The sequence below is a fragment of the Mobula hypostoma genome, chromosome 4 (genome assembly GCF_963921235.1).
Source record: "Mobula hypostoma chromosome 4, sMobHyp1.1, whole genome shotgun sequence".
Taxonomy (NCBI): domain Eukaryota; kingdom Metazoa; phylum Chordata; class Chondrichthyes; order Myliobatiformes; family Myliobatidae; genus Mobula; species Mobula hypostoma.
Window position 1 is genome coordinate 164095245 of NC_086100.1, and position 24182 is coordinate 164119426.

Sequence of the window (24182 nt, forward strand, 5' to 3'; positions counted from 1 at the left end):
CATCCTTTCTATAGTATGGGGACCTGAACTGCATAGAATTACTCTAAGTGTGACATAACCAGTTTTTTGCAAAATTGCAATATAACATCTCAACACTTACATTCCATTTCCCAACCTGTGAAAGAAAGCATGTCATATGGCTTCTTCACCACTCAGGGAGCTATGGACTTGGACCCTAAGGCCTCTTTGTACTTTGATATTCCTTAGCACCTTACAATTTACTGGATATAGAAATCTGAAAGCGCAACAATCACCTTTTGGGGTTAATTTTCATTTGCCAACTGATTTATATCCACAAGAGTTTAGTAGACAAAGGAGGGACTTAATCGAGATCAGGTCTTGAGAATCCTTGACAGGAGAGATGTGGAGATAAGGTTTCCTCTTGCAATATAATCTAGGATTAGGTATCACCTTGTTAATTTAAAAAAAAGTCATCCATTGAAGGCAGATGAGACAGAATTTTTCCTCTCAAGTGATTGTGAGTATTTAGGCCTTTCTCAAAGGGTGAATGAAGCAGCAGCTTATAATATTTATCAAGCCGAGTTTGTTGTTATGTGCACAAGTACAGAGGCACAGATACAATGAAAAGATTGCTCTCAGCAGCATCACAGGTGTACTGCACAAACAACAACGTAGGACATAAGATGCAGAAATCATACAAGATATTGCAGAAGCAAGAAGAGTACAAAACAAGTCATTAAGTGCAAAAAGAAAATGCAATTCCAATGTAAGGAGGTGGCTCTTGCTGTTCTGATGCCGAGGTAGGATTAAGGTTGTGCAGGTTGATTCAATAACCTGCTAATTATAGGAAAATAGTTGCATTTGAAACTGGTGGTGTGGGAGCTCAGGCTTCTGCATCTCTTACCTGATGGCAATAGCAAAAAGAGTGTACCCAGGTGGTGGGAATACTGTAAAGGGATACTTGATGATAAATGCTGCCTTCTTCAGGGGCCTGTGTAAATACTGCCCATGGTGGGGAGCGCTGTGCCCAGGCAGAAGAAGATGGATTCTTCATGTACACAAAAATGAGAGGTTACCAGGGGTAAGTAGGAATGCAGAGCTGAAATTAGACCAGCTGTGATCTTATTAATCGGTGATACAGACTTGAGAGGTAAAATGGTTGACTCTTGTTAATCGGTATGTTCAGTATTCCAAACATGATTTATTTCTGATTTCCACCATATGCAATGTTTTGATGTTCCACATATGAATGTTTTTTTTATACAGTAATAAATTCTCCTCACAAACATCTTTACTAATATTAGCCTATTTATTTGGAAACAACCTTCTGGATTATTTAGCTAGCCAAGTAAAAATTCCTCCACTTAGTTTTAAGATTTAAACAAATCCCTGTGGATCGTTTGCTTATGCTTCTGGACTGTAAACCCAGGAACATAACTGTTGCACTAGTGTAGGTTATAGCATTCACCTTTCTAACGGGAAACATAGACATAGAAACACAGAAAACCTCCAGCACAATACAGACCCTTCAGCCCACTAAGCTGAGCCAAACATGACCTTACCTGAGAAATTACCTAGGGTTACCATAGCCCTCTATTTTTCTGAGCTCCATATACCTGCCCAGGAGTCTCTTAAAAGACCTTCTCATATCCACCTCCACCACTGTTGCCGGCAGCCCATTCCACGCACTCACCACTCTCTACGCAAAAAAAACTTACCCCGATATCTCCTCTGTACCTACTTCCAAGCACCTTAAAACTATGCCCTCTCGTGCTAGCCACTTCAGCCCTGGGAAAAAGCCTCTGATTATCCACATGATCAATGCCTCTCATCATCTTATACACCTCTATCAGGTCTCCTCTCATCCTCCATCGCTCCAAAGAAAAAGGCAGAGTTATCTCAACCTATTCTCATAAGGCATGCTCCCCAATCCAGGCAACATCCTTGTAAATCTCCTCTGCACACTTTCTATGGTTTCCATATCCTTCCCATAGTGAGGCGACCAGAACTGAGCACAGTACTCCAAGTGGGGTCTGACCAGGGTCCTATATAGCTGCAACGTTACCTCTCGGCTCTTAAACTCAATCCCACGATTGATGAAGGCCAATGTACCTTATACTTTCTTAACCCAAGAGTCAAACTTCACAGCAGTCTTGAGTGTCCTATGGACTCGGACTCCAAGATCCCTCTGATCCTCCACAGTGCCAAGAGTCTTACCATTAGTACTATATTCTGTCATCATGATTCTGAGGTCGTTGCTTTCACTATATACAGTTAAGAGGAAGCCATCATATATTATCAGAGGGACCCCTGATGTTCTCATACTTTCTTACCACATGGACGGAGGCCACTTGCCCATGGGTTAGTTTGATGTGCCATATATGAGTGTCTTGATAATTTAGAGAACCATGCGTTAAGGCTTTTAATACATACTCTGCTTGAACTTTGAACTGATTCCACAGCCCACAGACTCACTTTCAAGAATCTACAATTCCTGATCTCAGAATGATTTATTAATTAATTTACACAATTTGTCTCCTTTTGCACTTTGTTTGTCAATTTGTTTATGTATAGTTTTTTTTTCATAAACTCCTTGTTTATCTGTGAATGCAGGAAAGTGCATCTGAATGTTGTATATGATAACATATACCTACTTTGATATGAAATTTACTTTCACTCTAGCTGTAGCAGACACTGCTTGAAATATTCTGACTCTGCCTGTTATTTTCCTTCAATAGTGAAGAATCACTGACCCTCTGACCCTCAGGGCTGTGTCCTCAACCCCTCCTTTACTCTTTGTATATCCATGACTGTGTCGCTGCCCACAGCTCTAAGCTGCTAATTAAATTTGCTGATGATACTACATCAATTGGCCTTATCTCAAATAATAATACAGGGCAGCCTACAGAGAGGAAGTCATCACCCTGACACAGTGGTGTCAAGAGAACAACCTCTCCCTCAATGTAGCAAAAATGAAAGAGCTGGTTGTGGACTACAGGAGGAATGGAGACAGGCTAACCCCTATTGACGTCAATGGACCTAGGGTTGAGAGGGTGAACAGCTTTAAGTTCCTTGGTATACACATCACCGAGGACCTCACGTGGTCTGTACATACCAGCTGTGTGATGAATAAAGCACAACATTGCCTCTTTCACCTCAGATGTCATGAGTCCCCAAATCCTAAGGACTTTCTACAGGGGCACAAATGAGATATCCTGACTGGCTGCATCACTGCCTGGAATGGGAACTGTACTTCCCTCAATCACTGGACTCTGCAGAGTGGTGCGGACAGCCCAGCGCATCTGTGGATGTGAACTTCCCACTATTCAGGACATTTACAGAGACAGGTGCGTAAAAAGGGCCCGAAGAATCATTGGGGACCCGAGTCACCCCAACCACAAACTGTTCCAGCTGCTACTATCTGGGAAACAATATCGCAGCATAAAAGCCAGGACCAACAGGCTCTGGGACAGCTTCTTCCACCAGGCAATCAGACTGACTAAATCACGCTGATACAATTGTATTTCTATGCTATACTGACTGTCCTGTTGTATATACTATTTATTACAAACTATAAAGGAATAGGGTCCCCCGGTCCTCATCTAACACCCCACCACCCTCCGGGTCCAACATATTATTCTCCGTAACTTCCGCCACCTCCAACGGGATCCCACCACTAAGCACATCTTTCCCTCCCCCCCCCCCCCGGCTTTCTGCAGGGATCGCTCCCTATGCGACTCCTTTGTCCATTCGTCCCCCCCCCATCCCTCCCCACTGATCTCCCGCCTGGCACCTATCCTTGTAAGCGGAACAAGTGCTACACATGCCCTTGCACTTCCTCGTTTACCACCATTCAGGGCCCCAGACAGTCCTTCCAGGTGAGGCGACACTTCACCTGTGAGTCGGCTGTGTCTGGTGCTCCTGATGTGGCCTTTTATATATTGGTGAGACCCGACACAGACTGGGAGATCGCTTTGCTGAACACCTACGCTCTGTCAGCCAGAGAAAGCAGGATCTCCCAGTGGCCACACATTTTAATTCCACATCCCATTCCCATTCTGACATGTCCATCCACGGCCTCCTCTACTGTAAAGATGAAGCCACACTCAGGTTGGAGGAACAACACCTTATATTCCGTCTGGGTAGCCTCCAACCTGATGGCATGAACATTGACTTTTCTAACTTTCGCTAATGCCCCACCTCCCCCTCGTACCCCATCCGTTAGTTATTTTTATACACCCATTCTTCTCTCTCTCTCTCTCTCTCTCTCTCTCTCTCTCTCCTTTTTCTCCCTCTGTCCCTCTGACTATACCCCTTGCCCATCCTCTGGGTCCCCCTCCCCCTTTGTTTCTCCCTAGGCCTCCTGTCTCATGATCCTCTCATATCCCTTTTGCCAATCACCTGTCCAGCTCTTGACTCCATCCCTCCTCCTCCTGTCTTCTCCTATCATTTTGGATCTCCCCCTCCCCCTCCCCCTCCCACTTTCAAATCTCTTACTAACTTTTCCTTGAGTTAGTCCTGATGAAGGGTCTCGGCCTGAAACGTCGACTGTACCTCTTCCTAGAGATGGTGCCTGGCCTGCTGCGTTCACCAGCAACTTTGATGTGTGTTGCATAAATTGCACATTGCACATTTAGACGGAGACACAACGTAAAGATTTTTATTCCTCATGTATGTGAAGGACGTAAGAAATAAAGTCAATTCAATTCAATTCATCACTCCAGCTCCCCGCTGAAGGCAGAGTTGACACTTGGACCATCGGTAAGCCTGATCCATCGAAGGGAAACAATTGTTGATTATATTGTGATTACTGAGAAAGAAATTATCCTCTTGACATTTTAAGCCAAAAAAAAACTGAATTGCAGTGTTATATTCATAACAATGAACTCTTGAACTTGAGCTGCCTTCAGCTGGTGTAAACACAATTAAACATAATTACTGCGGTCTGGTTGTTTCTCTCTTTGTTTGCCAATGCAATCGAATCCTTATAAACAGATAAGCAATTTACTGGGAGGTGTCGTGCTTGCATTACATGAGTGTGTATTGTACAAATGCAATTTAAGTGGCTGGGAGTGGTGCCTGGACATTCTCTGCATGGATAAGTATGTGCTTAGAAACTCTTTTGTGCTGTTATTTGAAGCATAATTTTCAGTTGATCGAAAATTGCTACATTAAATAATACATTAAGAATTGAAGGCAAAGAAAATGCCACAGTTCACATTATTTAAAGAAGTTGGGTTTTCTTTAGTTGATCCAATCCCTGGCAGTGACCTTTACATAACCTAGGATTCTTGCATAGATTCAAGAAATTTAGCACTAAGAGTGTTGCTAATAAGGTCTCCATCTGATGCTTCTGAGCAAGGTCAGAATAAAACACCCCAAGTGCTCTGTCCTTGAGGATTCATGTTTGTACATTCTTCATCAGCCTTGTTTCTGTAGCCACATAACTGGTAGACCACCTGCTCTTTTTGGGTTACATTTGTTTTTGGAATTAATTTTTGTTGAATAACTTACACCAATCATAGATTGTGGGTTGAAATCACATCTGTGGCTTAGATACTACCAACTTTCAAGTGCATTTTCAAGGTTTGGAGATTTAGTATTTTCTTATTGTAACTTGTAGTACTTTTTATTGCATTGTATTGCTGCCAAAAAAAAAACAAATTTCACAACATATGTCAGTGATAATAAACTTGATTCTGATTCTGAGTGAAGTACAGAGATTGCTCCAGAGTCCCAATTATGCATAGGGTGTTGGAGCTTTCCAAGAAGAAACCATTCTACCTAAGATTTCATTATCAAGTTAAACATTAAACTTGGGGTGAAAGTGTTCTGTTCAGGAATTCTCAACCATCCAAGCAACACACATTTATAAAGTAAAATTTTGGTATTTCCAAACTTTTGAGACAATGTTATGCCCAAGGTAAGGTTGTAGAATAGAAGGAATGTAAGGACATGGTTCCCTGAAAGTACCATCAAAAGTAGAGAGGGGATGAAGAAGTTATTTGGCACACTGTCCTTAATAAGTCAGGCAGTTTTGATGTTATAATTGCAGCAACAATCTGTTGAAGGAACTCAATAGATCAAGCAGCAGTGGTGGCGGGGTGTGGTGAGGGGGAAAGGGGGAAGGGGGGAAGGGAGGAACTATTGACAATACAGATCGAAGCTCTGCATCAGGACCTGCCAAACTGCCTTTGTATGGTGGTGAGGCTGCATCTGCGTAGCCTGTTGTATAAAAGATACTAGTGAAATGGAAAGAGTGCAAAGCAGACTTACAAGTATAAACACAAGAGATTTTACAGATGCCTGAAATCCCGAACAATGCACACAAAATGCTAGAGGAATTCAGCAAGTCAGGCAGTATCATTAGAGAGGGATAAACAGTCGACGTTTTGGGCCAAGACCCTTCATTGTTGAGGGTCTCAGCCCAAAACATTGATTGTTTATTCCTCTCCATAGATTTGCAAGTATTTTGCCAGGACTCAAGACTTTTATTAAAAGGACAGGTTGGGAGGTTTAGGACTCTATTCCTTGGGTAGCTGAAGGGTGAACTTAGAGCAATATATAAATTAATTGCAATATATAAGTCATGAGGAATACAGGTAAGTTGAATGCACACAGTCTTTCTCCCAGGGAATGGGAATTAAAACCTTGAGGCAGTAGGTTTAAGATGAAGGGGAAAAGATTCAAAAGGAAGCTGACAGACTTCTTCCAGCAGAGAGTAGTGCAAATATGGAAAAAGCTGCCAAATAGGAAATGGTACGTTAATGCTATTTGCAAGTTACTTGGACAGGTGCATAGATAGGAAAGGTTTAGAGGGATAGGGACCAAGTGTTGGAAATTGGAACTAACTTAGTTCTTGATTATATGGACCAGTTAGGCCAAAGGACCCATTTCCATCCAACAGGGTACCATAACTCTGCTGGTGGTTCTGAAAATGAATGACATAGAGTATAAGAGTCAGAAAGTCATGTTGCAGTTGTATAACTCTTTGGTTATGCTGTGTTTGTAGTATTGAGTGCATTTCTGTTTGCAGAATGGGTACAGGAGGATGTGGTGGCTCTGGAGAAAGTGCAGAAGTAGTTTACCAGAATGCTGTCTAGTTTAGATGGTATTAGCTACAAAGAGAGTTTGAATAAATTTGTCCTGACGAAGGGTCTCGGCCTGAAACGTCGACTGCGCTTCTTCCTATAGATGCTGCCTGGCCTGCTGCGTTCACCAGCAACTTTGATGTATGTTGCTTGAATAAATTTGGGTTGTTTTCGTTGGATTGTCAGAGACTAAGGGGAGATCTGATAGAAGTTTAAAAAATAATGAGGTGTAATCTTTGTAAGAATCTTTTAGCAAGGTAGAAATGTCAAGTACCAGAGGACATGCATTTATGGTGGGAGGGGGCAAGTGTAATGGAGGTGTGAAGGGCAAGATTTTTACACAGTAATGAGTGCCTGAAATGTGCTGCCAGTGGTGGTAGTAGAAGTAGATTTGATAATGCCATTCAATAAATTTTTGGATAGGGACAGGAGTATGAAGGGAAGAGAGGGATGTGGACCACGTGCAGGCAGAAAGGATCAGTTTACTATACCATCATGCTTGGCCAGTTCCTGTGCTGTACTGTTCCATGTTTTCTGATATTAATTTCTGAACAAGCATGTGCCAGATTCTTGGAGTTTTAATGCATTTGCTTCCTTGAGGATGTATTACTGTAAAGATTGGTCTTCAAAATATGGGAATTAGATTAGTTTATTGCCATATATACCATGGTGTAGTGAAATTCTTAGTTTGCATGAGGTTCTCCGAGAGTAAACAGCATTCACGGTAAAAGTAAATACAATAATAAATGCAATCTCACGTGGTCTGTACATACCAGCTGTGTGGTGAAAAGAAGCACAACAGCGCCTCTTTCACCTCAGACGGTTGAAGAAGTTTGGTGTGGGTCCCCAAATCCTAAGGACCTTCTTGAGGGGCACAATCGAGGACATCCTGACTGGTTGCATCACTGCCTCATTCGCAGGACTCTGCAGAGAGTGCTGAGGACAGCCTAGCACATCTGTGGATGTGAACTTCCCACTATAAAGACAGGTGTGTAAAAAGGGCCTGAAGGATCATTGGGGACCCGAGTCACCCCAACCACAAACTGTTCCAGCTGCTACCGTCTGGGAAATGGTACCGCAGCATAAAAACCAGGACCATTCAGTCTGATGGCTTCTTCCACAGAGCCATCAGACTGATTAATTCACGCTGATACAATTGTATTTCTATGCTATATTGACTGTCTTGTTGTACATATTATTTATTGTAATAAAGTCAATTCAATTCAGTGACTAGTGCAAAACAGAAGAATGGTGCAAAGCTTGTGTGTGATCTGAAGGAGTGAAAAAAGAACTGCTAAATTGATAATAAAAGAGTAACTGCAAGCAGTAGAATTGAGAATGTGGCAGCTGCACTGGGAAGTGGATGTGAAGGAGGTGACTGGTTCAGAAGTCTGATAGCAATGGTGAAGAAACGGTTCTTGAGTCTGGTCATCTGGGCTTGTACCTTCACCCTTAGGTAGAGGAGGTAAAAAAGAATAGGCAGAAAGTGGTTTTGATAATTGGCTGAGCAAAGAGAGACAGAACGTGATGATTAATGTTGGCTTTATGGCAATTTGTGATGGTCTGTAATCCACAGTGTTTGTATTATCTATCATCTCTGTAGAGGAGTTCAATGGAGTTTATGGAGTTCAATCCGGATAAGTGTGAGGTGATGTATTTTGGAAGGACAAACCAGAAGGCTGAGTATAGGGTTAATGGCCGGTTACTTAAGAGTGTGGATGAACAGAGGGACCTTGGGGTTCAAATCCATACATCCCTCAAGATCGCTGCACAGGTTGATGGGATAGTTAAGAAGGCCTATGGGATGCTAGGCTTCATTAATAGGGGGATTGAGTTCAAGAGCAGAGAGGTCATGTTGCAACTCTACAAATCTCTGGTGAGACCACACTAAGAGTATTGTGTTCAGTTCTGATCACTTCATTATAGGAAGGATGTGGAAGCTATGGAGAGGGTGCAGAGGAAATTTACCAGGATGTTGCCTGGATTGGAAAACAAGTCTTATGAGGCAAAGTTATTAGAGCTGGGACTTTCCTCTTTGGAGCGTAGAAGGATGAGAGGGGACTTGATAGAGGTCTACAAGATTGAGAGGCATAGGTAGGGTGGATAGCCAGTACCTGTTTCCCAGGGCAAGATTAGCAAACACCAGCGGGCATATGTACAAAGTTAAGGGAGGGAAGTTTAGGGGGGACATCAGGGGTAAGTTTTTTTTACACAGAGGGTTGTGGGCGCCTGGAATGACTTGCCAGGGATGGTGGTGGAGACTAAGACATTGGGGGTATTTAAGAGCCTCTTGGACAGGCACATGGATGAAAGAAAAATAGAGGGTTACGGGGTAGTGTGGGTTTAGTACGTTTTTTTAAGGAATATATGGGTCGGCACAACATCGAGGGCCAAAGGGCCTGTACTGTGCTGTAGTATTCTAGTGTCTAGGAGTTTCCAAAAAAGTAATGATATCATCAGTTTAGTGGATTGATAGCATTCAAAGATATACCACCAAGTTAAAAAGATGACCAATAAGAACATTAGATTTGAGTGTGCAAACTCAGTGGGGAAGTAATTTGCTTTTGATCACTAAATGTGTGGCATGTGCAGCCAATGACCACCAGGTGTGGACAGATGAGGAAAGCCCTTGGTCAATGGTCTTGCAAAAAAATTAACTCCAGCATTTGTCAAGCAGAAGTGTGGCATAAATGCAAAGTACTACAAATGCTGTAATATTTTGGGAATCTGAAGAACAAACAGGAAATACTGAAAATACCTCGAAGGTCAGGCAGCATCTGTGGAGACAAACAAAATCACTATTTTAGAGTTGACAGCTTCCCGTCTGAACTGGGAAAAGTGTTTGAAACAAATACAGAGGGAAAAACTCTCTGGTACTTTGGTGGTAGAAATCCCAAGTTTGTCAGTATATCAGTGAGAATTGATCCACGTCATCTTCTATGAAGCTTATGACTATTAAAAGAGTACCAATGTACTGGAAAAAGTGGAATAAATACTTTTGCAAAGGTATTAAAAAAGCCTAAAATTATCTTTTTACCAGGGTCAAATTATCTAATACTAGAAGCATGCATTTAAAGTGAGAGAGTGGTAAGCTTAAAGGAGTTGTGCAGGGCATGCTTTTTTTTACAGAGTAGTGGGTGCCTGGAATGCACTGCTGGAGTGTTGATGGAGTCAGATATAAAGGTTCTAGTTGAAATCAGTGTCATTAAAGTACATATGCAGTGTGCACCATATACAGCCCTGAGATTAATTTTCTTGAGGGCATACTCACTAAATCCGATATGCTAATATCCAATATGGTAAGAGGGTTGAATGAAATATGGTGAAATGGGTCTCTAGTGTAGCAAAATCACTCAAAAAGCTGAGTGCCCTGTTTCTTACTTAAGGCACAGAAAAAGGCCACTCAGGCCCTTGGTCCTTGCTGGTACCAATGGAACAATCACATCATAAACGCCAGAGATTCTACAAATGCTGGAAATTCAGAGTAACACATGCAAAATTCTGGAGGAACTCAACAGGTCAGGAAGCATCTACGGAAAGGAATAAATAGTCGATGATTCGGCCTGAGTGCCTTCACCAGGATCACATCATCTTTTTTCCCCTGCACCATACTCTTTCACTTGCCCATTAACCCCACACACCCCATCCACTTTCATCATTTACCGACACAGAGAAGCAACTGTTTTGAGACGTGAGGCAAACAGAGCACTTACACACAGGGACAATGTGCAATCTCTACACAGACAGCACCATCGAACCCAAGACGTGTCGCTGTGAGACAACACCACCAACTGCGGTGGCACTCTGGGAGGTTCGTTCTGTGTAAGTATCACATACAGTGAGTGAAACAATGATAAATGCCATTTATTTGCTGGAATGTAACTGATGATGTTTTCATTAGACTGAATTAATTTAATACAAAGCAAGATAATATTTCTGTCAAGGAACTGAAATAATAAATTGAAAATAGATTGGGGAAAGAAAGGGTCAATAATTTAGGCGGATGACCTGTCATCAGAGTTATTGTGTTCCCAGGAACACAAGACCATGCATGTGACACTGACTGTCTAGATTGGCATACAGTAGTGTACGGCAGGGGGTTAGTGGGACTGATTTTACAAAGTTAGCTTAGAAAATTCAGAGAACTAAACATCCATTTAATGATATTAACACTGAGAGAAGTGAGGATGCACATCTTTATAATGATACAGTAAGAATAACATAGACTAATGATAATTGTATAATTTTAAAACTGATTGTTGAACTGCTAGGGTAAAGTTGACAGTCTCCGCCAAAACCACAAATGGGAATAAAACTTTCAGACGTCATTAAAACTGATTTTTCTCTTCAAATATGGTTAATTCCACACTGATTTAACCATATTATCAACTAATTTATTCCAGGCTGTGGTCTCAGTTACCTCATGAAAGATGTCTGTGGACTGTATCGGCATGAGTCCAGCTGTTGTAGATTAGTCATTGTCATCAAGCTCTTTACATGACTATCAGTCATTATAGTCAGTCTAATTTCCTTCCATATCTTCCAGTGACGTAGGACGGAACTCAGAGTGAGATAGATTGAATAAAACCAATTTTGTTTTTATTTTTGCTCTCTTCCCATAAGATTCCACACCCAATCCCACTCCCACCCTCATGCCCAGTGGCAGCTCATTAATTTTAACTACGTGCAGTATTGGATAGGAAATAGAGCCATCAATTAGTGCACAGCAAGCTCCCATAAACTGAAATGTGATTGTAACCTAATAAATCTGAATTCTTTTCCAACTGCGTTCAAACATGTTCCTCCCTCAGTATATTGTAGTTAAGGTTTTGGCCACCTTGGTAGAAGAAAGGTAACTTTAAACTGGAATTAGTTCAGAGCAGATTTATGAGGACGTTGAAGAGACTTGAGGGATTGAGCAAGCTTGGACTTTTATATTTGAAGTTTAGGAGAATGAGGGTGATCTTGTTGAAGTGTGGAAAATCATGAGGGGCATAGATAAGGTCAACATACACAGTCTTTTTCCCAGAATTGGGTAATGAAGAAACAGTGGGCATAGGTCTGAGAGGGGAGAGATTTAATAGGAACCAATGGAGGGTACTTTTTCCACCCAGAGAATGGTATGTGTATGCACTGAGATGCCATAGAAAGTACAAAGATGAGAAAATCTGCAGATGCTGGAAATTGAAGCAACACACACAAAATGCAGCAGGCCAGGCAGCATCTATGGAAAAGAGTAAACAGTTGATGGTTCAGCCCGAATCCCTTCATCAGGACTGGAAAAAGTCCTGCTCACCTCCTCATCTTTTTTTCCAGTCCCGATGAAGGATCTCAGTCCAAAATACAGACTCTTTTCCATCAATGCTGCCTGGCCTGCTGAGTTCCTCCAGCATTTTGTATGTGTTGCTAGAGGAAGTAGTTGAGACAGGGATATTAACAACATTTGAAATATATATATATATTTTGACAGGTACATAGACTGGAAAAGCTTGGAGTGATGCGGGCCAATCACAGGCTTATGTGGGCATCTTGGTCGGTAGGAAGCACTCTATGACCTCCTGGGAATGCATACTTTCACTTGAAAGACAGTAGTTCTAACAGTGCAGCCCAACCCCAGAGCTGCACTGGAGGGTTAGCCTCAAATTGTGTGCTGAGTTCTCTGGAGTTGAACCCACAACTTTCTAAGTCGGGTGTAAACTACATCTGAATTAAAGTAGTAGCAGAAGATGGGAACGTTGAAAGCAGCTTTTCGATTTCTTCATAGAGCATAGGACATTACAGCACAGTATAGATCCTTTGGTCCATGATGTTGTGCTACTCTTAAGATCAATCTCACCCTGCCCTCCTACATAGCTCTCCAATTTTCTATCATCCATGTGCCTATCAAAGAGTTTATTGAATGCCCCTAATCTGTCTGCCTCTACCACCACCACTACTGGCAGGGTGCTCCACACACACTGACCACTCTCTGTGTAAAACCTTACCTCTGACACCCCCAGTTCATTCCTCCAATCACCTTAAAATGATGCCCTTTGCATTAGCCATCCCTTCCTTTCCCACCTCCCTCAATGACTTGGCAGAGGAGAATGGGATCAACAAAGGAATGTAATTTTCTCCCATGTGAGTAGAATTGGGAGAGGGGGAATGTTCATAGGCCAGGAACATCAAGGGTGACAAAACACAGGCCCTTGGCAGCTCATCCAGTATGGGGGATTGTGGGGATACAGAGGGGCCAAGTGGCTGCCTCAGGTACAAGGGAGCAGAAATGCTGGGTTAGGGGTATAGTTGGTGTTGGGCACAGTGAGCTGTTTAGGGGGTAGGGAATGGATGGTGTGGGGGCACATGGATGTTCAGGTGTGCAGGGGTGTGTTACGTTAGGGGATAGTGGGTGGGGGCAGATGGATATGTGGGTGGGGGAGTGGGTGAAGGGTGAGCAGGGTGTGTCTGTTGGGGGTATACAGGTGTGTTAGTGGTGGGGACAGGCTGGGTAGGATCCAGTTGGGTATGCAAGTAAGGGTTAGTGGGTGTGTGCTATATTGAAGGGGTGAGCGTATTGGGGGGAGGGGTGCAGACGGCTGTGTGGTTGGAAAGGGAGGAGGGGTTGGAGTGCTGAGCATAGTGGAGGTAACATTGAAAGGTGGGTGACTGGAGAGCAGGTGCCAAGAAAGCACATCAGTGCCTCTCTCAGGAGGCTAAAGAAATTTGATTGATCCACTTTGATATTCACCAGTTTAGATTGATGCACCATAAAAAGCATCCTATCTGCTTTCATTGGGGTTTTGTATGGCAACAGTCCCCAGGTGCAATAAAATGATCTCTTGACCTCACAATCTACCTTATCTTTTTGTCAACTTACACTACACTTCTTTCTGTAAGACATTTTTCGACACTCAGTACGGCAACAGTCGCCCAGTACAATAAGATGGCTCGTGACCTCACAATCTACCTTATGATATTGTCTAGATGTACTGCACGTTTTCTGTAAATCTAACACATTATTCTGCATTGTGATATTGTTTGCCCTTGGTTCTAGTTCAGTGATGTGATGAAATGATCTTTATGAATGACATGTAAAGCAGTTATTCAGTGTACCTTAACAATTGTGACAATAAAAAAAAACAATTTAATGTACCAATCTATATGGGGTTAGATGAATGGGTACGTGAGGGGGAGGTAGACATGGTTATGGGGCATGATAATGACTGTGTCCAGATAACTGAGTGTGCTCAGGGCAAATGGTAGTAGGCTTTGTTTCACCACATATGGCATCCCTTCCCTGTTTCTGACTTGGATCACTTGTGAAGTGAAGGGCCTAAGAAGAAAATCGACTCAGATGTCTGGCACTTTCAAGGAGTCATTGTTAATATTGTGATCATATTTTGTTTTCCCAACCCTTGCATTTAATTCTGTTTTCACAAGTAGCTTAGAAGCCCTCACTCACTCTTCAGAAATCTGGAAACAATCCCCTTTACATAACCAGCTCTTATGTGGAAAATGTGCTTTGGCAAAAATGTACATAGAAACATAGAAAACCTACAGCACAGTACAGGCCCTTCAGCCCACAAAGTTGTGCCGAACTTGTCCCCACCTTAGAGATTACTAGGCTTACCTAGAGCCCTCTATTTTTCTAAGCTCCATGTACCTATCCAAAAGTCTCTTAAACGACTGTCTCGTATCTGCCTCCACCACTGTTGCCGGCAGCCCATTCCACGCACTCACCACTCTCTGAGTAAAAAACTTACCCCTGACATCTCCTCTGTACCTACTCCCCAGCACTTTAAACCTGTGTCCTCTTGTAGCAACCATTTCAGCCCTGGGAAAAAGCCTCTGACAATCCACACAATCAATGCCTCTCATCATCACCTCTCATCCTCCATCACTCTAAGGAGAAAAGACCGAGTTCACTCAACCTATTCTCATAAGGCATGCTCCCCAATCCAGGCAACATCCTTGTAAATCTCCTCTGCACCCTTTCTATGGCTTCCACATCCTTCTTGTAGTGAGGCGACCAGAACTGAGCACAGTTCTCCAAGTGGGGTCTGACCGGGGTCCTATATAGCTGTTACATTACCTCTCGGCTCCTAAATTCAATTCCACAATTGATGAAGGCCAATACACTGTATGCCTTCTTAACCACAGAGTCAACCTGCGCAGCTGCTTTGAGTGTCCTATGGACTCGGACCCCAAGATCCCTCTGATCCTCCACAGTGCCAAGAGTCTTACCATTAGTACTATATTCTGCCATCATATTTGACCTACCAAAATGAACCACTTCATACTTATGTGGGTTGAACTCCATCTGCCACTTCTCAGCCCAGTTTTGCATCCTATCAATGTCCTTCTGTAACCTCTGGCAGCCCTCCAAACTATCCACAACACCCCCAACCTTTGTGTCATCAGCAAATTTACTAACCCATCCTTCCACTTCCTCATCCAGGTCATTTATAAAAATCACGAAGAGTAAGGGTCCCAGAACAGAAGAGGTCCCAATGTACTGATGTGCTAACTGATCAGGAGCAGTGGCTGCCCGTACTCTCATTAGTTCATTGCTTTTTTGTCTTCTACCCTTGGGAAGTGCTTCAGCAGTGATACTGGCTTTGGCTAAGGAAGGTCCTGAATAGATTACTCATCTTTCTTACTGCTCTTAATTGTACCATGCAAAACATTGTATCCAATGTGGCACATTTACACAACCAGACCTCGGTGTAGCGTGACGGTGTTAATTTCAATTGTTAAAGCATTTCAACCTCTGAGCTGCTACTTTGTGGAATGGATGCCCAATCTGACCTGAGCATCAGGAGGTCTGAAGTTGGTCCATGAGCTCAGAGAGAATTGGCAACCCTTCTTATGTACATTTCATTGAGACCATACACTCACTGCGCAGCACAGTGGCCCAGCTGCTAGAGCTGCTATTTCCCTGCATCAGAGACCCAGATATGATCCCGACATCCAGTGTTGTTGGTGTAGAGTTTGCATGTCTTTCCTGTATCCGCATAGATTTGTTCTGGATGCTCAAGTCTCCTTCCACATGTGCAGGTTGACAAGTTAATTAGCCACGATAAATTGCCCTTATTGTATAGGTGAGTGTAGAATCTGGAGGGAATTGATGGGAATGTAGGGAACTAAACAGGAATAGTGCAGGATGAGTGTAAATGATGATTGGTGCAGAACCAATAGGCCAAATAGCCTGTTTCTGTGCTGTGTGTTTTTGTGTCTCTATGACTCCACATACTGCAGGAATGAGGATTGTACTAGGTTTCAGAAGGATGAAGTAAGAGGATCCCACTGAAAACTGTGGGATATTGAAAGGCCTTGAAAGGGAGGAAGTGGAGAAGTTGTTTTCATTGGTAGTACAGCCCAGGGTCTGGGAACATAGCCTCAGGATAAAAGTATATTCCTTTCATAGGACAGTACAGGCTCTTCAGCCTACTTTTTAAACTTACTCTAAGATCAATCTAACCCTTGCCTCCTACACTGTCCATAATCCTCCATTTTTCTTTTACCCATGTGTTTATTTAAGAGTTTCTTAAATGTCCCTAACGTATCATCTGCTACCACCACCCTCCCCGGGATTCCTTTCCGTGCACTTGCCACTCCCTGTGTGAAAAAACCTACTTCTGACATCACCCTTGGACTCACCTTAAAATGATGTCCTCCCCTACTATCCACTGCCACCTCGGAAACAGCTGCTGGCTGTCTGCACTATCTATGCCTCTTGTCATTTTATACACCTCTTGTCAAGTCACCTCTCATCCTTCTTCATTGCAAAGAGAAAAGCTCCAGCTTGCTCAAAACTTCCTCATAAGGCATGTTCTCTAGTCTAGGCAGCACCCTGGTAAAACTCCTCTGCACCCTCTCTAGCGCCTCCACGTTCTTCCTATAATGCGGTGACCAGCACTGAACACAATACTCCAAGTGTGGTCTAACCAGTGTCTTATAAAGCTGCAACGTTACCTCACAGCTCTTGAACTGCAACTCCCTCTGAATAAAGGCCAACATACCAGATGCCTTCTTAACCACCCTATCAATCTGCACATCACCTTTGAGGGATCTAAGGAGGTGAATCCCAAGATCTATCTATTCCTGCACACTGTTAAGAATCCTACAATTAACTTAGTACTCTGCCTTCAAAGTTAACATTCCAAAGTGTATCACTTCACACTTTTCTGGATTGAAACATTTGGATCACTTCTCAGCCCAGCTCTGCTCCTGTCTCTGCACACCATAACCTGCAACAACCTTTAAACTATCTACAACATCACCAACTTTCATGTTATTTGCAAACTTACTAACTCACCCTTCCACTTTTTCATCCAAGTCGTATGTAAAAATTCACAACACTCCTCCATCTACCACTACCACTGGCCTTCTGTGGGCCAGCCAATTCTGAATCCACGCCACCAAGTTTCACTGGATCACATGCCTCCTAACTTTCTGAATGAGCCGACCATAGAGAACCTTTTCAAACACCTTTCTAAAATTCATATACACCACATCCTCGGCTCTACCTTCATCAATTTGTTATGTCACCTTCTTGAAGAATTCTATCAGGGTCATGAGGCACCACCTGCCCATCACAAAGCCACTATCCCTAATCAGACTATGTTTCTCCAAATGCTCTGAAGTCCTGTCCTTAAGAATCGTCTCCAATAGATTGCCCACCATCAACAGAACACTCACTGTTCTGTAATTCTGAGGATTATCCTTATCTTTCTTCAACAAAGTAACACCATTTGCACAAACTGAGATGAGGAGGAATTTCTTAAGCCAGAGAGTGATGAATCTGTAGAATTTATCATGGTGATCTATGGAGCCCAAACCATTGAGCGTATTTAAGACAGAGATTGATGGATTCTTGATTGATAATGGGTTTAAGGATTACAGGATGGGAGAATATGTGTGAAATAACATTAGCCAAGATTGAATTATAGAGTTCAGTCGATGGGCTGAATAGCCTAATTGTACTCATATATCTCATGGTCTTACGGTTATTGATGAGAGTGAAGGTGAAGGAACTTTCAATAAAACCACAAGATCTGGCTGTGAAATCATTGGAGGAAAGATTACTGAGGAATGCAAAAAAAGAGGTTTTCATGCAGGAAGTGTCAGAAGTCTCAAATTTGCAGAGCCAGGACAGGTCCATTGTATGTTCAGGAGAAACCAAAAGTTGGCCAACCAGACCATTGGGAGAAAGAAGCAAGACAACAGGAGGTGAGGCAGACAAGATTCACAAGGATGTAGCTGGGACTAGATATTGGAGAGTCTAGATAGGCTGCGACTTTTTTCCCTGGAATGCAGTAGGCTGAGGGGTGACCTTACAGAGATCTATAAAGTGATGAGGGGCATGGATAACATGGATGATCACAGTCTTTCTCCCAGGATAGGTGAGTCTAAAATTAAAGGGTAGAGGTTTATGGCGAGAGGGGAGAGATTTAATTGAGCCCCGGGAGGCAAGTTCTTCATTCAGAGGGTGGTGGTTATTCCAGAGGAAGTGGTCAAGGTGAGTACAATTACAATGATTAAAAGGCATTTGGTCAGGTTCATGATGCGGAAAGGTTTAGAGGGATATGGGGCAAATGCAGGAAAATGGGACTGGCTCAGATTGGCAGGTTGGGCTGAAGGGCCTCTTAGCATAACAGGAGAATGTGTGTACATGGAAGGTTGTTGTTGTCTGGGACACACTAGATTCAGCAGCCCCTTTCATAAGACATAGAAGCAGAATTAGGCCATCTGGCCCATTGAGTCTGCTCCACCATTCAATCATGGCTGATCCATTTTCTTTTCTCCTCCTCTACCCCAGTTCCCAGCCTTCTCCCCGTAACCTTTGATGCCATGTCCAATCAAGAACCTATCAATCTCTGCCTTAAATACACCCAACGACCTGGCCTCCACAGCTGCATGTGGCAATAAATTCCATAAATTCACCACCCTCCGCATCTCTGTTTTGAAAGGGTACCACTCTATCCTGAAGCTGTGCCTTCTTGTCCTAGACTCTTCCGCCATGGGAAACATCCTTTCCACATCTACTCTGTCTTGGCCTTTCAACATTCGAAAGGCTTCAATGAGATCCCCCTCATCCTTATGAATTCCAGCGAGTACAGCCCCAGAGCCATTAAATGTTCCTGGTATAATAACCTTTTCATTCCTGGAATCATCCTTGTGAATCTCCTCTGGACCCTCTCCAATGCCAGCACATCTTTTCTAAGATGAGGGACCCAAAGCTGTTCAAGGTGAAGCCTCACTAGAGCCTTATAAAGCCTCAGCATCACAGTCCTGCTCTTGTATTCTAGGCCTCTTGAAATGAATGCTAACATGACATTTGCCTTCCTCACCACCAACTCAACCTGCAAGTTAACCTTCAGGGTGTTCTGCACAAGGAATCCCAAGACCCTTTGCATCACAGATTTTTGGATTTTGGATATTTAGAAAATAGTCTGCAAATTTATTTCTACTTCCAAAGTGCATGACCATGCATTTTCCAATATTGCATTTCATTTGCCACTTTCTTGCACATTCTCCTAATCTGTCTAAGTCCTTCTGTATCCTACCTGTTTCTTCAATACCACCTGCCCACCACCAATCTTCATATCATCTGCAAACTTGGCAACAAAGCCATCTATTCCATCATCCAGATAATTTATATACAGCATAAAAAGAGGTGGTCCCAACACCGACACCTACGGAACACCACTAGTCACTGGCAGCCAACCAGATAAGGATCCTTTTATTCCCACTCGCTTCCTCCTACCAATCAACCATGTTAGTAACTTTCCTGTAATACCATAGGCTCTTAACTTTGTAAGCAACCTTGTCAAAGGCCTTCTGAAAGTCCAAATATACAACATCCACTGCATCCCCTTTATCTATCCTACTTGTAATCTGCTGAAAGAATTCCAACAAGTTCGTCAAGCAGGATTTTCCCTGAAGGAAACCATGCTGACTTTGTACTCTCTTGTCCTGTGTCACCAAGTACTCCATTACCTCATCCATAACAATTGACTCTAAAAATTTTCCCATTCACTGCGGTCAGGCTAACTGGTCTATCATTTCCTTTCTGATGCCTTCCTGCTTTCTTAAAGAGTAGAGTGACATTTGCAATTTTCTGGTCCTTTGGCACCATGCCGGAGTCCAATGATTTTTGAAAGATAATTTCTAATGCCACCACAATCTCTTAACGCTACCTCTTTCAGAACCCGGGGGTGCAATTCATCCGTTCCAGGTGAACTTTAGGTCTTTCAACTTTTTGAGCACCTTCTCTCTTGTAATAATAACTGCACCCACTTCTCTTCCTTCACACACTACAACATCAGGCATACTGATAGTGTCTTCCACAGTGAAGACTGATGCAAAGTACTCATTTAGTTCATCAGCCATCTCCTTGTCCCCTGTTATTATTTCTCCTGCCTCATTTTCTAGCAGTCCTATATCCAATCTTATTTCTCTTTTATTTTTGACATGCTTGAAAAAACTTTTACTTTGATATTATTTGCTAGCTCACTTTCATATTTCATCTTTTCCCTTCTAATGATTCTTTTAGTTGCTCTCAGTAGGTTTTTTAAAACTTTCCAATCCTCTATCTTCCCACTAATTTTTACTTTGTTGTATGCCTTTTCTTTTGCTTTTACAATAGCTTTGACTTCCCTTGTCAGCCATGGTTGTACTATTTTATCATTGGAGTATTTCTTCATTTTTGGAATACACCTTCCTCATTTTTCTCATTGCTGCGCTGCTGACATCCCTGCCAGCAGCTCCTTCCAATTTACTTTGGCCAACTCCTCTCTCATACTCAAACAACAGGAATTCTGCAGATGCTGGAAATTCAAGCAACGCACATGAAAGTTGCTGGTGAACGCAGCAGGCCAGGCAGCATCTCTAGGAAGAGGTGCAGTCGACGTTTCAGGCCGAGACCCTTCGTCAGGACTAACTGAAGGAAGAGTGAGTAAGGGATTTGAAAGTTGGAGGGGGAGAGGGAGATCCAAAATGATAGGAGAAGACAGGAGGGGGAGGGATAGAGCCAAGAGCTAGACAGGTGATTGGCAAAGGGGATATGAGAGGATCATGGGACAGGAGGTCCGGGAAGAAAGACAAGGGGGGGGGCCCAGAGGATAGGCAAGAGGTATATTCAGAGGGACAGAGGGAGAAAAAGGAGAGTGAGAGAAAGAATGTGTGCATAAAAATAAGTAACAGATGGGGTACGAGGGGGAGGTGGGGCCTTAGCGGAAGTTAGAGAAGTCGATGTTCATGCCATCAGGTTGGAGGCTACCCAGACGGAATATAAGGTGTTGTTCCTCCAACCTGAGTGTGGCTTCATCTTTACAGTAGAGGAGGCCGTGGATAGACATGTCAGAATGGGAATGGGATGTGGAATTAAAATGTGTGGCCACTGGGAGATCCTGCTTTCTCTGGTAGACAGAGCGTAGATGTTCAGCAAAGCGGTCTCCCAGTCTGCGTCGGGTCTCGCCAATATATAAAAGGCCACATCGGGAGCACCGGATGCAGTATATCACCCCAGTCGACTCACAGGTGAAGTGTTGCCTCACCTGGAAGGACTGTTTGGGGCCCTGAATGGTGGTAAGGGAGGAAGTGTAAGGGCATGTGTAGCACTTGTTCCGTTTACACGGATAAGTGCCAGGATGGAGATCAGTGGGGAGGGATGGGGGGGACGAATGGACAAGGGAGTTGTGTAGCGAGCGATCCCTGTGGAATGCAGAGGGGTGGGGGAGGGAAAGATGTGCTTAGTGGTGGGATCCCGTTGGAGGTGGCGGAAGTTACGGAGAATAATATGTTGGACCCGGAGGCTGGTGGGGTGGTAGGTGAGGACCAGGGGAACCCTATTCCTAGTGGGGTGGCGGGAGGATGGAGTGAGAGCAGATGTACGTGAAATAGGGGAGATGCGTTTAAGAGCAGAGTTGATAGTGGAGGAAGGGAAGCCCCTTCCTTTAAAAAAGGAAGACATCTCCCTCGTCCTAGAATGAAAAGCCTCATCCTGAGAGCAGATGCGGCGGAGACGGAGGAATTGCGAGAAGGGGATGGCGTTTTTGCAAGAGACAGGGTGAGAAGAGGAATAGTCCAGATAACTGTGAGAGTCAGTGGGCTTATAGTAGACATCAGTGGATAAGCTGTCTCCAGAGACAGCGACAGAAAGATCTAGAAAGGGGAGGGAGGTGTCGGAAATGGACCAGGTAAACTTGAGGGCAGGGTGAAAGTTGGAGGCAAAGTTAATAAAGTCAACGAGTTCTGCATGCGTGCAGGAAGCAGCGCCAATGCAGTCGTCGATGTAGCGAAGGAAAAGTGGGGGACAGATACCAGAATAGGCACGGAACATAGATTGTTCCACAAACCCAACAAAAAGGCAGGCATAGCTAGGACCCATACGGGTGCCCATAGCTACACCTTTAGTTTGGAAACGTTCTGTCCGCCAGAGAAAGCAGGATCTCCCAGTGGCCACACATTTTAATTCCACATCCCATTCCCATTCTGACATGTCTATCCACGGCCTCCTCTACTGTAAAGATGAAGCCACACTCAGGTTGGAGGAACAACACCTTATATTCCGTCTGGGTAGCTTCCAACCTGATGGCATGAACATCGACTTCTCTAACTTCCGCTAAGGCCCCACCTCCCCCTCGTACCCCATCTGTTACTTATTTTTATGCACACATTCTTTCTCTCACTCTCCTTTTTCTCCCTCTGTCCCTCTGAATATACCTCTTGCCCATCCTCTGGGTCCCCCCCCCTTGTCTTTCTTCCCAGACCTCCTGTCCCATGATCCTCTCGTATCCCCTTTTGCCAATCTCCTGTCCAGCTCTTGGCTCTATCCCTCCCCCTCCTGTCTTCTCCTATCATTTTGGATCTCCCCCTCCCCCTCCCACTTTCAAATCCCTTACTCACTCTTCCTTCAGTTAGTCCTGACGAAGGGTCTCGGCCTGAAACATCAACTGCACCTCTTCCTACAGATGCTGCTTGGCCTGCTGCGTTCACCAGCAACTTTGATGTGTGTTGTTTCTCTCTCATACTACTGTAATTTCCCTTACTCCACTGAAATACTGCTACATCAGACTTTACTTTCTCCCTATCAAATTTGAAGTTGAACTCAATCATATTGTGATCATTTGAGCCTAAGGGTTCTTTTACCTTCAGCTCCCTAATCGCCTACGGTTCATTACATAACACCTAATCCAGTATAGCTGATCCCCCGGTAGGCTCAGTGACAAACTGCTCTAAAAAGCCATCTCTTAGGCATTTAACAAACTCACTCTCTTGAGATCCATTACCAACTTGATTTTCTCAATCAACCTGCATGTTAAAATCTCTCATGTCTACCATAACATTGCCCTTTTGGCTCGTCTTTTCTATTTCCTGTTGTAACCTGTGGTCCACCTCCCAGCCACTGTTGAGAGGCCTGTATGTAACTGCCATCAACATCCTTTTACCCTTGCAGTTTCTTAACTCAACTCACCCCCACAAGGATTCAACTTCTTCCGATCCTATGTCTATCTTTCTACTGATTTGATGCCATTCTTTACCAGTAGAGCCACACCTTTCACTAGCAAATGGTTGAAGGTTCAGCGTTGAGACTGGACACCCAGGTGTTTGAGTATAAGCTTTTTTTTAATGCACTGTTGTAATGTGAGGAACTCTTTCTGAACGGCTGATGTAAACAAAATGTGTCAGGATTTTCAAATAGGAATTTAGATAGGCAGTTTAGAAAAGGGAAGTCATTTATAGGCTGAGGAGGAAAGTGTATTGAGTAGGATCTTGCATTGACTCAGTGGACTGAATGGTCTCCAGTGCTTTAACGGTCCTATAATTGCCTGATTATTACTACTACTATGTCAACTCAGGCCTAGGGGGCATTGCCTATAATTGCCTGATTACTGGGTTATCAACTGATTGACTGAGATGAAGAGAAGTCAGTAATATAAGATATAGAACAAATAAATCTGTAGAATGCAAATATAAAAGCAGGGCCGACTTAAACAGAGAAAATTTTCTCTTTAATGGAGGGAGAATTCCTTTGGGGCACTGACAGAATAGCCAAGGTCCAAGGAAATTACTAAATAGCAATGATTTAGAATGCATTAGCCGAAGAAGTTTGCCGAATGGAGTGGGATAAATATTTGAGAGTTA

At 43.4% G+C, this 24182-nt stretch overlaps 1 protein-coding gene across 5 annotated transcripts in view; it reads left to right on the forward strand.

The window, feature by feature from the left end:
- The window catches only part of bmpr1ba (bone morphogenetic protein receptor, type IBa), a 602440-nt gene that overhangs the window by 231362 nt on the left and 346896 nt on the right, over positions 1–24182 (forward strand). Inside the window, exon 1 of one of the 5 annotated variants that reach the window (XM_063046876.1) lies at positions 4672–4722. The exons of the other annotated variants lie outside the window; for them this stretch is intronic. The gene's annotated coding sequence lies outside the window, so the exon portion shown is untranslated. Of the gene's footprint in view, positions 1–4671; positions 4723–24182 lie in introns of those variants that run through there. 5 annotated transcript variants of the gene reach the window in all.